General features: G+C 45.6%; 1 long non-coding RNA gene across 1 annotated transcript; it reads left to right on the top strand.

The window, feature by feature from the left end:
- The first annotated feature begins 2,989 nt into the window (after positions 1 to 2,989).
- LOC134143035 (uncharacterized) lies at positions 2,990 to 9,116 on the top strand. Its single transcript, XR_009959008.1, has 3 exons — positions 2,990 to 3,485; positions 6,754 to 6,946; positions 8,897 to 9,116. It is a non-coding gene; the product is annotated as an uncharacterized LOC134143035 (long non-coding RNA).
- The last annotated feature ends 2,862 nt before the right edge of the window (positions 9,117 to 11,978 follow it).

The raw sequence follows: 11,978 nt of genomic DNA, 5'->3' as shown, positions 1-11,978 counted from the left end.
ACGGCAGCTGAGGCGGGCAAGGAGCTCAGCACGCCTTAGCCGTGGCCCTCACGGCGACTGTCCAGCTGCCACCCAGCCCACCCGCACTGCTGGAGCTGCATTAAACCTTGCAAAGCTGCAGCCGTCTCCCTAGCAAAAGCTAAGCCGAGGGCGGCCGCAGCCAGGCGTTGCAGCTCTCTGCCCCCGTGCCCGAGGACGGCTCCTGGAGATCACGCACCTCGCGCTGTGCTGAGAACGGTTAAAAAGCCGGGATCTCTACAGACCTCCCTGGCTGTTTTCCGGGGTTCCTGCCCTCCGAGCATCTCCGCTGGTCTGGGGGGCGTTTGCAAGCCGCAGGGTCCCGCGATCGCCGCTGCCGAGCGCCAAGGCGGCTGGGGAGGGAGATTTCAGTGCCGCTCTAGGCTGCACCTTGTGCAAGCGGCCAGGCTGGGGTTAGAGGCATTCTCCAGAGAGGGTCCAGAATCAACACGGGTATCTTGATTCTTAATGTTTGCATTGGCAGAACTACTGTATATATGTGTGTGTAGAGACACAGCCCCTCCAATGCTTCTTGCCACCTGGCTGTGGCGCCCGGCGAGGAGCAGCTCGTCCGTCTAAATGGCGGAAGATCTTATTTTTGGGCTTTTTCACAGATGTCAAGACAGTCTAATCTGCAATCTGTATTAGCAGTTGGCTGGCAGCCCTTCTTGTGGGTCAAATCCTGCCATTCACCCCGGGGTGAGACACAGTGAGCCCTGTGCGGATAGCCCACCAAAATTCCCTGTTTGGTGCTTGAAAGGACAAAGAGGGTCTGTATTTTGTGGGAGAGTTGTTGCATATTCGAGCTGCACGCCGGGGGTATCGGCGGGCTCGTAATCCCCTCTCTCTGCCATCCGCAAGCAGTTAACTTTTGCACGAACTTAGTCCCGTGCCCGATGAGGGCCTCGTTTCTTAGAAGACCCACCCGACCTCTCCAAAGCATGCCCCAGCGTGCCAGAGGTTAAAAAAATACTGCGCAGTCGTGAGTCTCGATCGCTTAACTGAAAAGGAGATTGCTTGTACAGAACAGGAAACCATCGCGTGGGCAGGTTTCGCCTGCGTGATGTTCTTCTGTCTCCGTTTTACTAAAGGAAGGCTTTTGCCGGCAGCATCGCGCATGCTCCGGCCGCGTGGCCTCCCTGGCTCTCTTTTTATGCGTTATTGAAGGGAGATGCGATGGTGGGAGCTAGACTGAGGAGCTGCCAGAGATGTATTTTGCCGCGGATGTACAAATACTGGCTGAAGGCCAGCCGTTATAAAATGCCACTTTTTTTTTTCCATCCCTGGCTCGCTCCTTTCTGCATCTTATTGTTAGTGGGAACAGGAGACGACACGGTTTTGTGAAGATGTGGTCAGATATGTTTGGAGAAGTCACTGAAAGAAACAATAGTTCAGTGTGTGCAAGAAGTTAGCGCTGTATCAGTATGAAGTTATTTACAGCGCTTTTATTTCCCTATTAGTTAGAAGGGGGAATGCGGCAGGGACTCTTCACTGCAATTACCAGCTATCTCTGGGGGTCACCTGCGTTTTCGGTTACATGTATTGCAAAGGGAGCATAATTTATTCCGGTTAAATTTGGATTTGAGGAGCAAAGATGCACACGCTATTAATCTGGCAAGTGTAAAACGTGTGGGCAGGGGGTGGTGTTTGCGTTAGGGATGTTTTCCTCCGCTCCCAAAGTCTCGGGCGGAGAGGGCAGCTCCGGAGCTGGTTTGGGGAGCAGCACTGATCTTTCACTTAGAAAATGCAGAATGTTCAATGAATGGCAAAAGTGCTTTTAAAAGGGGCTCGTGGAACACTTTGAAAATATTAATTAGTGTGTTGAAGCGTTCTGCATAGCATATCATAGTAAAATTGCTCCAGGGGGTAGCTTGGAATGAATTATTAATACGAATCCCTCTCTCCCTGATGCTTCACACCCTGATTTTATGGGACTTGGCGTGGGTTGGGGTGTCTATTAGATTCACTTATTGCCTGTTCAGAGGGAGTACTTTGTAGGCGGCATCAAAAGGTCACTTTTTTTTTTTCGGAATCCCAAAATTTTAATCGGGAAAAAGACTAGATTCCCCAAAATGGGAAAGGCAAGCTATTGGGGGGAGGAAAAAAAAAAGACTCTCATCACAAATTAAAACTGTGGCGTTGTTATGTAATGGAAAACGGGACCGTATCCAGACTCCCTGCGACCCAAACTCCTTTAGCGGGTGGCCAGCACTTGGTACCGAGCTCGCTGCGTGACGCCGGCACGTGCAAGACTCAGTGACCCGGTTGTCCGGGTGGGTCCGAGAAGAGCGTTCCTGCCCAAACTGCTGCTGTAACACGCTCCCGCCTTGTAGCACGAGTATCAAACTCATTAAATTCACGGCGTACAGCTGCTTTCCCCCTCTTGGCTTGCAATATCACAAAGTTGAACCTGTTAACCTAACAGTGTGGGAGAAAAAAGTGTGCTTAAGAAAAGAAATGTTTTTTCGCTGGTCAGGTCTGTTTTGATGATGTCCCTTGTGTACAAATATAAACAAATCCATAAAGTAATTTGACTTTTAATTCATACTTGGATTGTGGAAGCACTTGTATTTGCGACGGCTGTTGGACCGAATCACAAAGGGTCTGGAGGGTCTAATATTCATTTCTACGAGCGAAGACGCGCAAAAAGCGATGCTTTACCAACCAGGGGCACCTCCAACGCAGCGATTCTCAAAGGACTAAGTGTCGTGCCAGGAGAAATTTGTTATTTCTAGTCCAGGAAGGCAGAGGAGAAGGAACTTGGGGCTGGATGTGCGGCCGCTGCGCACGCAGCGTTCCCGCTGCCTCCAGTTGGCACCGCGAGCAAGCTGGCGGGGAGGGAATGCAATATCAGGCATTTTTTCCCATAAAATTAAAGAAAAAAAGAAAAAAAGAAAAGGAAAGAGTTTGTTTCTGCATCTGGAAGTAGATGCTTAAAAATAGATCTGCGTGTCGTATTTGAAAGTCTAAGAAGACGGTGCATTCAGGCTCTCTGTGAAAGAAGAAAAGGGAGAGGAAAAAAGGGAAAAGCTCCTCACAAACAGCTCTGCCACCCTTGAAACATAAAGGTCGTAGTTTATTTATGATGTTAAAAACTCCAGGTACCGTCATCATTTTACAAAGCAAATCACAGAGCGGTAAACGCCAAGGAGATTATTAATAAAAAACCTGTTTTTCTGGGAAAAGGGGAAAGACAGCGCATAACGTTGGAGCCTTACAGGCGGCATAAATCCGCATCGTCCGCAAAAGTTTGAGGCGAATATTTCTTTGCTGTTTTGCTGTGGTTCCCGCGAGCGCTGCCCAGCCGGGTCTCGGCCGGGGTTTCGTGTCGATGACAGCTTGGGGCAGCTCCGACGGAAGCTGACCGCTAGCATCAGCCATCTCCCGCCTCTAGCAGAGCGAGCAGATGCTCCGTCTGCCCAAGAAACGCGGTCCTGAGAACCGGCTCTGCTTGTGGAGTTAAAAAGGTGATGGATTTTTCCGAGGAAGGGGTCGCCTTACGGTTTCTCAGGTTGTGAGCGTGCCTGGCTCTGTGTAACGTGTCTTTCTTCTCCTTCTCCTTCTCCTTCTCCTTCTCCTTCTTCTTCTTCTTCTTCTTCTTCTTCTTCTTCTTCTTCTTCTTCTTCTTCTTCTTTTGTTCCGGAGGAGAAAGGTTGCCAACCGATTAATATTTTAACCATGTAGACAACCTGCAGACCTTGCTGCTCAGGCTCGGATTTCTTCCTCATCCCTCCCCAAAAATGGTTTCCCTGCTAGAATTTCGTACTCCCAGGTGAAACGTAATTATTTATTCACTTTATTTCATCAAAATTAAGCACACATGATAATGAAAAGAGTTCGGCAAACAGTTAAAACAATATCACATGTGATCTCTGTGGAGTTTGGTTAAGATTTCAGCTTCTTGCTTAAAATTATGTGGGTCAGCCTTATGATGTGGGCAATGAATAGGAAAATACAGTACACTGCAGGAACTGAATTTTATCTCTCTGGTAAATGTTTAGTGTAGCAAAGTAGGAGATGCCAATTTAAGAGTTTAATATGTGCACCAGGTACTGCAAAGCAAGTTGTAGTGTGCTATGGTACGTTCCTCTGAATAATTTATGGGGCTTTATTTTTATTTATTGTTCAGATGAGGATTTAAATATTCCGTATTCTAATTTGAAAGCATAAGCTGAGAAACTGAAAGTTTGCTCTATGATAAGAGAGATAAAAGAGCTGAGAACAGAACTTTTAATGGCCCCTCTGTCCTGGCCGAGCTCCAGATCCACGATTACTTTTTTTCCTGCCTAAAATTCCGTCTGTAATTTTGCTTGGGAAGCTGTTTGTCACTGCCACTCTGAAGACGGGTGTGACGGTGCGGACTCGGCTTACTTTCCAAGACTATCTGCCTGCATCTCATGAGCCAAATTTAGCACCTCGATATGTCCCTGCGGATCTGGAGTGCTCCATCAACATGCGGAGAGCCTCTCCCGAGGGAACGCTGGTGTTCCCACCAGTCCACCAGTGGGAACACTGGTGGCTCATCAGAAAAAAGCACCTCAATACCACTTGCTCTGAAAAAATCTGCATTAAAACTCCCTACAGGGCTCATTTCTCCTCCCATCACTGTTGTTTCGCTGGAGCTACTTTTGATACATATCTACGTGACCACTTTTGGTTAGACTGAATAAGCTCTGAAACCAGCCTTAAATTCTGACCCTTCCTTCTTATTTTCCCTCTCTTCCTCCCATCCCCGGCTGAGCGTATGTCAGAGTCCGACCTTGCATCGGTGATATGCTTATGTGCAGTAACGTATAGACCGAAGCAGCCATGGCAGATACGTACACCCGTTCATTTCAGTGGCAATATGATCAATCCTGTTTTACAAACAAGACAGAGCTAGAGGACTTCTGCATATTCAAAGTCCTGCCAGAAAGTCACTCGCCCAAGATGTGCTGTGCATACGCTACGTGAGATACCTACAGAGAAACGTCCTTCGCCAGTGAGTGCCAAGGAGACGTGTGGTTCGGAAAAAGGCGGTCTGAAAGATGTTCCGTGGAGCTCTAAAGGAGCAAAATCCGAACAAATTTGAAAGGATTCAGACCTATAAAAACACAGTGGCGGAAAAAGTTTGTTAAACGTGTTCGAGGTTCTCCGTTTCGTTCAGTTCTTGTGAGTCTGCCTTTTCCTGCCAGTCCTTTGCGATGTTTGAAGTCTCGTTATCAACTTTTAGTGCTTTCCCCAAGATTAATGACTGGCTTAGGTGCATTCAACCCGGGCCTACCTGAAAGTTTCAGCTGTAATCAAGCTGGATGTGTATTCCTTCTAGTGGTAAAATCTGCATCTTAAATATTTGCGGAGATGCACACATCTGTTGTAAAACCACAGATGTGTGTCTCTACAGATATATATACTTCAATGTGATATACTATGTTTTATAATTAAAATTTTATTGAATTTTAATATAAAAACAAATTCATACATTAAAAATTAAGTAGAGAACAAACATGTGCGGTATCAGGAGGATATAAGACGTGGTACAGTAGGACAACAACATCTGACCCATAAAATCCACCCTGGTTTAGTTATAAAATGCCTTCGTGGCTAGGAGATTAGTGTGCTATGTTACTGAAGTTCCCATATCTAGGGGAAAAAAAACTATTTTGTCACTTTCCTTCAGGAGTAACGAAGCAGCTTTTAAAGTCCTTTTATTAAGTACGTGAAAGCAAATGGATTTAGACAGAACAAGCACGGTCTAACACCAAGCAGAGTAAGTATTATTTATACCACCCCGATAACGTTTTTGAACAGACCGAGTGGATACCGAGAGGGCGTGGTGTAACACGTCCCTTCCAGTTGCAGAGCTGCGTGATGGAGACCGGTTACACCAGAGGACCCAGCAGTGCTTGGAGCAAGAAACAGCCCAGACTTTGCTGGCAGTCAAAGCCCTCGAGGAGGCCAAAGTAAGGGCTGGTTTTGCATGAAGTAACTTAGTCTCCTTTGGACATGCAATAAGTGTATCCTCTCCGAGGGGTCCTGAGTACTTTACTAACAAGTTTTAATCTTCACATCACCTTTGGGGAGAAGTATGGAGAAAGTGAGTGACCCATCCTTGGTCACGCGGGAAGCCTGTATATGAGAAGAGCGACAGACAGGTGACTTCCACCTGCCGCGTCCACGTTACGCTCCCGTCATTGAAACAGTTTTCTCCTGGTGCGGCACTACTGATTAAAAGGAAACCACAGCACAGGATGTATGCAGATATGGGAGAGAAAATAGTATCGAAATGTTTGAATACTGTTACATAAAGGGGTGATATGCCTTTGCCTTGAACACTGCATGCATTTCCATTTCAAAAAAAAATACGGCTGAAATATAAAAAGGTTGATGGAAATGATTAGACACAGGGCTAGATCTGTGCATGATGAGAGGCTGTCAAGTTTGGAAGATGAGTTTTGTGACTAATAGAGAGATACTGAATAATGAATGGTGCTCGGAAAGTTGTCGAGGGTACCTTTTTTCCCATTTCTGCCAATGCGAGAACACCGGACTGGCCAAAGGCAGCGAAAGGGACCGTATCTCCGGCTGCTAGAGACAGGCGTTGTGCAGATGGCAGGCGTGGGACTCGTCACTGCAAGAGTTCCCGAAGTTTAGGGGCTGAGAATTTAAAAAATAAACGATCAGAAATTTGCAAGCAAGTGAGAATATTTGTATGAGATGAGGTAAAGCTAAGGGATCTATAATTTCATCCCGCAGAGCTTTCGCCATTGACCGTTGGGAGCGGGGAAGACGCTCCCAGGAGCTGCGTGATCCCTCTGCAGCATCGCTAGACCCTCTCCAAGGCTGCTGGGGCTTGTCCTGCACTGCCAGCCCTGTCCCCTGCCCCTGCCTTGCCTCCTCGAGGAGCAAGAGAGGCCCAGCTCTGCACCGGAGACGTGCACCAGAAAAGGTGAGCATCAACCGGTGTTACCAACAAGCGCAGCTCCTGCTCTCACTGTAAGTGCTCCTGCAAGTGCTGCAGACCAGGGTTTTGGAAAAAGAGATCTTCCTGAGAAATGCACACAGGTGCCTGCGTGCACACGCGTGCACGTGCGTGTGCGCGAACTTGGTGTGACTTGGCTCCTTCCACTTTTAGCACGCTTCCCCCAATTAAGCTATTCAGGGCTCGCACTTAAAGAGCTGTCCGCAGCTGCTGCAAATTGATTTATCCCCCGACGACAGTCAGAGCTGCTGATTGCTGGGGAGAAACGGGTTCTTTAATTTAAATTTTGTTTTCTTTCTGACTTTTTCCTTTTTATACTGACTTTAACTTACTTTTGCTTTATGATTAATTCAATATTGCAAATATAGCATATGTCACAATGTATATCTCAGCTCCATTTGGCATAAATAATATATTTTTTTTCCTGTTTCTTGAGTGGATGAATTGAAATACGGTTTTGTTGAAGTATATGAAACTGTTTTTTGTGAGAAAAAGGATTTTTAAGAGAGGACTGCCAAGACATCCCAATGTTACAGATATATTCTTAGTGGCATCTTGTTATTCGAGCTCTGCAAATTTACTGAAATGGTGGTTTTGAGATTGGAAATGACATATTTATTCAGTCTATGAAAAGATGATGGCTTCTATCTGGTGAAAAAGTGGTATTTTCCTCTGCTCATACATATACTTTGTTAATCTGCAAACTCAACAATACATCTCCGCATGCAGCTGAGTTATATACCATTTACAGTTTATATAAAATGTTGCAGCCCATCCAACATAAACCTGCGATGAAAGATTGTGTTATGCCCAGATAATCTATAGCTCTCTCGAATGATCGCTTTATGGTTGCACATACAAAGGACACACTCCTTGCTTATTTTTGGTTTAGAAAAAAAAAAGCCCTGCAGAAATGATTAATAGTAAGTGTCAGTAATTTGTCTTGGAGAGGGACTGTCTTTACGTTATCACACGTGCCGTTAACCTGGCAGGGGGATATTGATTATACGCAGGCTTAACTGTACCTTCAGTTCTTTCACTGGAGAGGATCAACAAAAAGAGAGTCAAACCCCACGTTTCAGCAGTGAGAGATCTATAGATATCTTTCTGACGAGTTTACGGCAAAATAATGTATAGATAAAAAGGAAGGCGAACCCAAAATTTCTGTGCTAGCTGTGCTAGGTGTTCGTATCCAGTATATATTTAACATCCTGCTGGTGCCAAACTGTGCAAATTAAAACAAAACTTCTAACACCTTCTGCTAACTCAGAGTAATCAAAAAAAAAAAAAAAAAAAAAAAAAAAACTTGATTATTTTTCAGGTAGCTCGAGAGCTTGGGATGAGACGCAGCCCGCACCAGGAAAGGCTTTTTATTGACCTTAGGTTTCACTTGACTTTCTAGAAAATTCACCGTAGTGGCTTGGTCTCAGCCCAGGCAGTCTTTTTTTTGTTGTTGTTTCCCCCCCCTTTTTTTTTAAATCATGCCTGAGAAAACACCTGCTGAGCAATCTGAGAGCCTGCCTTCAGGAAAAACCTTAGAGTGCTTAATAGAAAATAACAACCTTTGCGCGGCTTTTTTTATATCAGCTTGTAAAATTTAATAGAGAGATTCATCCTACTGTTAGAAATTTGGGTTTTTTTTCTAAAAATCCCAGATAACGTTATCATTTCTGTTCAGTTCGATAGGTTCTCTTCCTTTTTTTTTTTTTAAGTAATGTGTATCAGAACTGACTTTTTTATTCAGACGCTGAGTCGTGCCCACTAAACTCTAACGGGACTCTTCTGATGGCAAACTGATTTTCTCACAGGATTTAGAAAAACTTGAATTACGGCGAAAACTTTTCATTTCGCATAGCTAACCTAATAGCGTCTTGGGGAAAAAAAAAATAACGAATAAGCTTTTATATTTTAATTTAGTCTCTGCGACTCAGAGAAGGAAAACAAGCTGCACCCCTGGAAACCGCCCTGCGATAAAGTTTATTCTCTCCGCTGGAAACTCGGCAGCGAAGCGCTTGCCGGGAGGCGTCGCCGGGCCCGGTGGAGGACGGCGGGAGCCGGCGAGGATATTCCCACGGGTTGGCCTTACGCAAGGCTTTGGGGCATTTTTGACGCTGCTAAGAATAAATGCAATTACTCGTTGGCTGATAAATAAATTACAGATAGTTGATTTTGCCTCTCACACTCTTGTTTTCTCTGCTTCCATAAGGGACTGTAGTCTGTTTACGATTTTTCTCGTAATTTTGAGAGACTTAGGCTGAGTGACAAATTTGCCCCCCTAGGTAGCGCGGGAAGGACGGGGCAGAAAGGCAAAGTTATTGCAGCCTGAAAACGGACGGCGTGCCTGCAGGGAGGGGAACCTTTTAGGAATCTCAGTGGTTTGGATTCGTTTCTGACAATAGATTTGCGTAATTAGAGCATGTAATTCCACAGCAACGTAAACAGAATGAAACAGGAACAAAGGAAAAATCGCAGAAAAAGCAAAACGGAGCAGGTTGCCGTGAAGGACCAGATTAAGGCTCCGGTGAACTTCCCAGGTGCGTGCGTGGCTCCGTGGGGCGCCGAGCGGAGGAGGGGAGCGGGGACGGGCAGAGCCCTTCCGACGGGCTCCCCGTGCGACGTCCGCTCCGAGTTTGCTTTGCAAAAGCCGTCCGGACCTCGCAGCCGCTGAGCGGAGAGCGGGGGCGCGCGGCGGAGCAGGTGCAGCCTCTGCAGCTTCCCCCTCCATCGCCCCCCAAAAAATAGCTAAAGTGGGCAAGAGACACTCTTGCCTGGCACCAAGCAGAGGCGGTAAGTTTGTAATGACCTAAATTTGTCTAAAAAAGAGAGCTACTGATTTATATATTCAGGTCAATAGCACTTTCCCCAGGTTTCAATAATCGGATCAATTATCTGAATCCAATAAAACCTTATTAAAGAAATTCAGAATTATCTTTAAAATAGCTGGCCTTGTAGTCCCTGAGTAGGTTACAAAAACTGCTATGAAGAATTACTGTGACCTACTTTCTGGGCGGTGCAGATATCATTATCATATCAGAGGTGCAGCATGATAAGCGCAGATGACTTCCATCTCTTATTGAAGATAGTTTGGGAAATGATGAACGAGAAACTTTAATCTAGGTCTCCAAATTAATTTTTTGCCGCAAATATTGGTTGAAATAAAATAAAATAAAAAGAGTGGAGTGCGGGAGAAAAGAACTGGTACGTGTAATAGCCGGCAGCATCGTGAACATTTTAAAGCAAACGTGAACATTTTAAAGCAAACGGGGTGGGCCGAGTTCCTGCTGCTATAGATCACATCTGCTTGTTTACACCTCGACAGGGTGCAGCACGCAGCCACGCCGGGCTGGGTGCGCTTTGCACCTCCTTTCCGCAAGCGCAAATGTCCACTTGAATTGCACGGCAGCGGAGAATCAGGACGGTTACGGTGTAAGAGCTAGCGGAAAACCTTTTAACCATGGTTTCCGTCAGGTGAGCTGTCTGGGTATTGCATCGCTCGGGAGAAAACAGCTTGCTAAAATTGGCCTGCCGGCGGGCTTTGATCCGCTCGGTCTGGAGCCGGCGGGCGCCGCGGCGGGCGGGCAGCAGGCGCCGGCGTGCGGCGCGGGGCGGGCGCCCGGGCGCGATCCGCGCCGCCACATCAAGGCAGGGCCGGCCGACTGGCGCTTTAATTAGGAGGCTGAAATTATAATACCGCGCTCGAGAACAAAGAGTCTCCAAAGGAAAAAAAAAAAAAAAAATACGTGCTGCATATCTGACAAAGATAAATTGGATTATTCAAAATATTCCTGATGAAATGTTACATTTTGCAACTAATTATCAATCTGTTTTATCTCCAGACCAGCTGGGCATTTTTGTGCATGCAAGACCTGCCTTACCAATGATCTTAAGATGTCACTGTAGCGTTTACATCTTTTATTTCAAGATTTAAATAACTAGGAAGTAGCTAATGTAATTCACTGCTGAGAAGAAAGGCTAGTTAGTTGAATGCTTTCCAAAGTGATCTTCTCCTAATGAACTTCTTTGGACCATGAGTAATGAGGCTTTATTCAAATAATGTTTAAGAAAGGTTTTCTATAACGCGATTTTTAAAGAAAGAGCAGTATTTAATGCATTTAAAATATTTTTATTAATCCTATATTGCCTCGCGGAGCATTAAAGCATTGTGAAAATTTGGCATTGTTCTTTCTGAATGCTACTCTCAAGATTAACACGTTCTAGTCGCGACGGACCCGTACAAATCAGGCCATTAGCTCATAAATGTTCAGAGATACCTTACAAATTACAGTGTGACCTGATTGCAACGCCGTTATGCTGTCAAAGCAGGTATTGTTTAAGTGTATTTATATATCATAGTAGTACACAACTCACTCGATCCCTAGTCAGATAGCACACCTGCCTCCATACGGTGCGCTTTGCTATCTCCAGCACAGCTTGCCGTTAGGGACAGCTACGTTCAGATTAATGTACTGGTGGTGTCCTGAAATCTTCTTTTGTGTGCCATTTCATGGTAGTTTTGAGTCGAAATAAGAGACAATCTCAGAGAGGTTCCTTTGACTGGCAAGCTTCTGCGGTGGTTTGCATTCTACCTTGTGGGACTTACTTACAAAGCAAAACGTCGGAGGGGAGCTCTTTGGGCAAATCATCATGGCTTTTTCATGGGACTGAGCTGAAGGAGTGGCCAAAGATTTTTTTTTTTTTTTTTTTTTTTAAGTTTGCTTGGGCACTTGTGAGGAAGGGACAACTGAAAATGTGTTTGCCCAAGCTCCCACATTTTTGAGTAAGCAGTGAAATTTGATCGTTGCGCCCTGGTTGATCCCACCTTCCAGCAAGGGCGGGTGCCGCTGCATCAGCGAACCTCGCTGACACCCGGTGTAATTAAATGCTTCTGAGGTCAGCTTTATTTAATCAGTAAAGGAGAGGATCCTCTCAAAAAGGAGTACGTAATTTGGGAACTTTTAACTTTTGCTCTCCTCTCCCAGAAAGGCCAGCAAGGTACAAC

This window comes from Rhea pennata, chromosome 7 (assembly GCF_028389875.1).
Source record: "Rhea pennata isolate bPtePen1 chromosome 7, bPtePen1.pri, whole genome shotgun sequence".
Taxonomy (NCBI): domain Eukaryota; kingdom Metazoa; phylum Chordata; class Aves; order Rheiformes; family Rheidae; genus Rhea; species Rhea pennata.
This window is presented reverse-complemented; position numbering and strand designations above follow the sequence as displayed.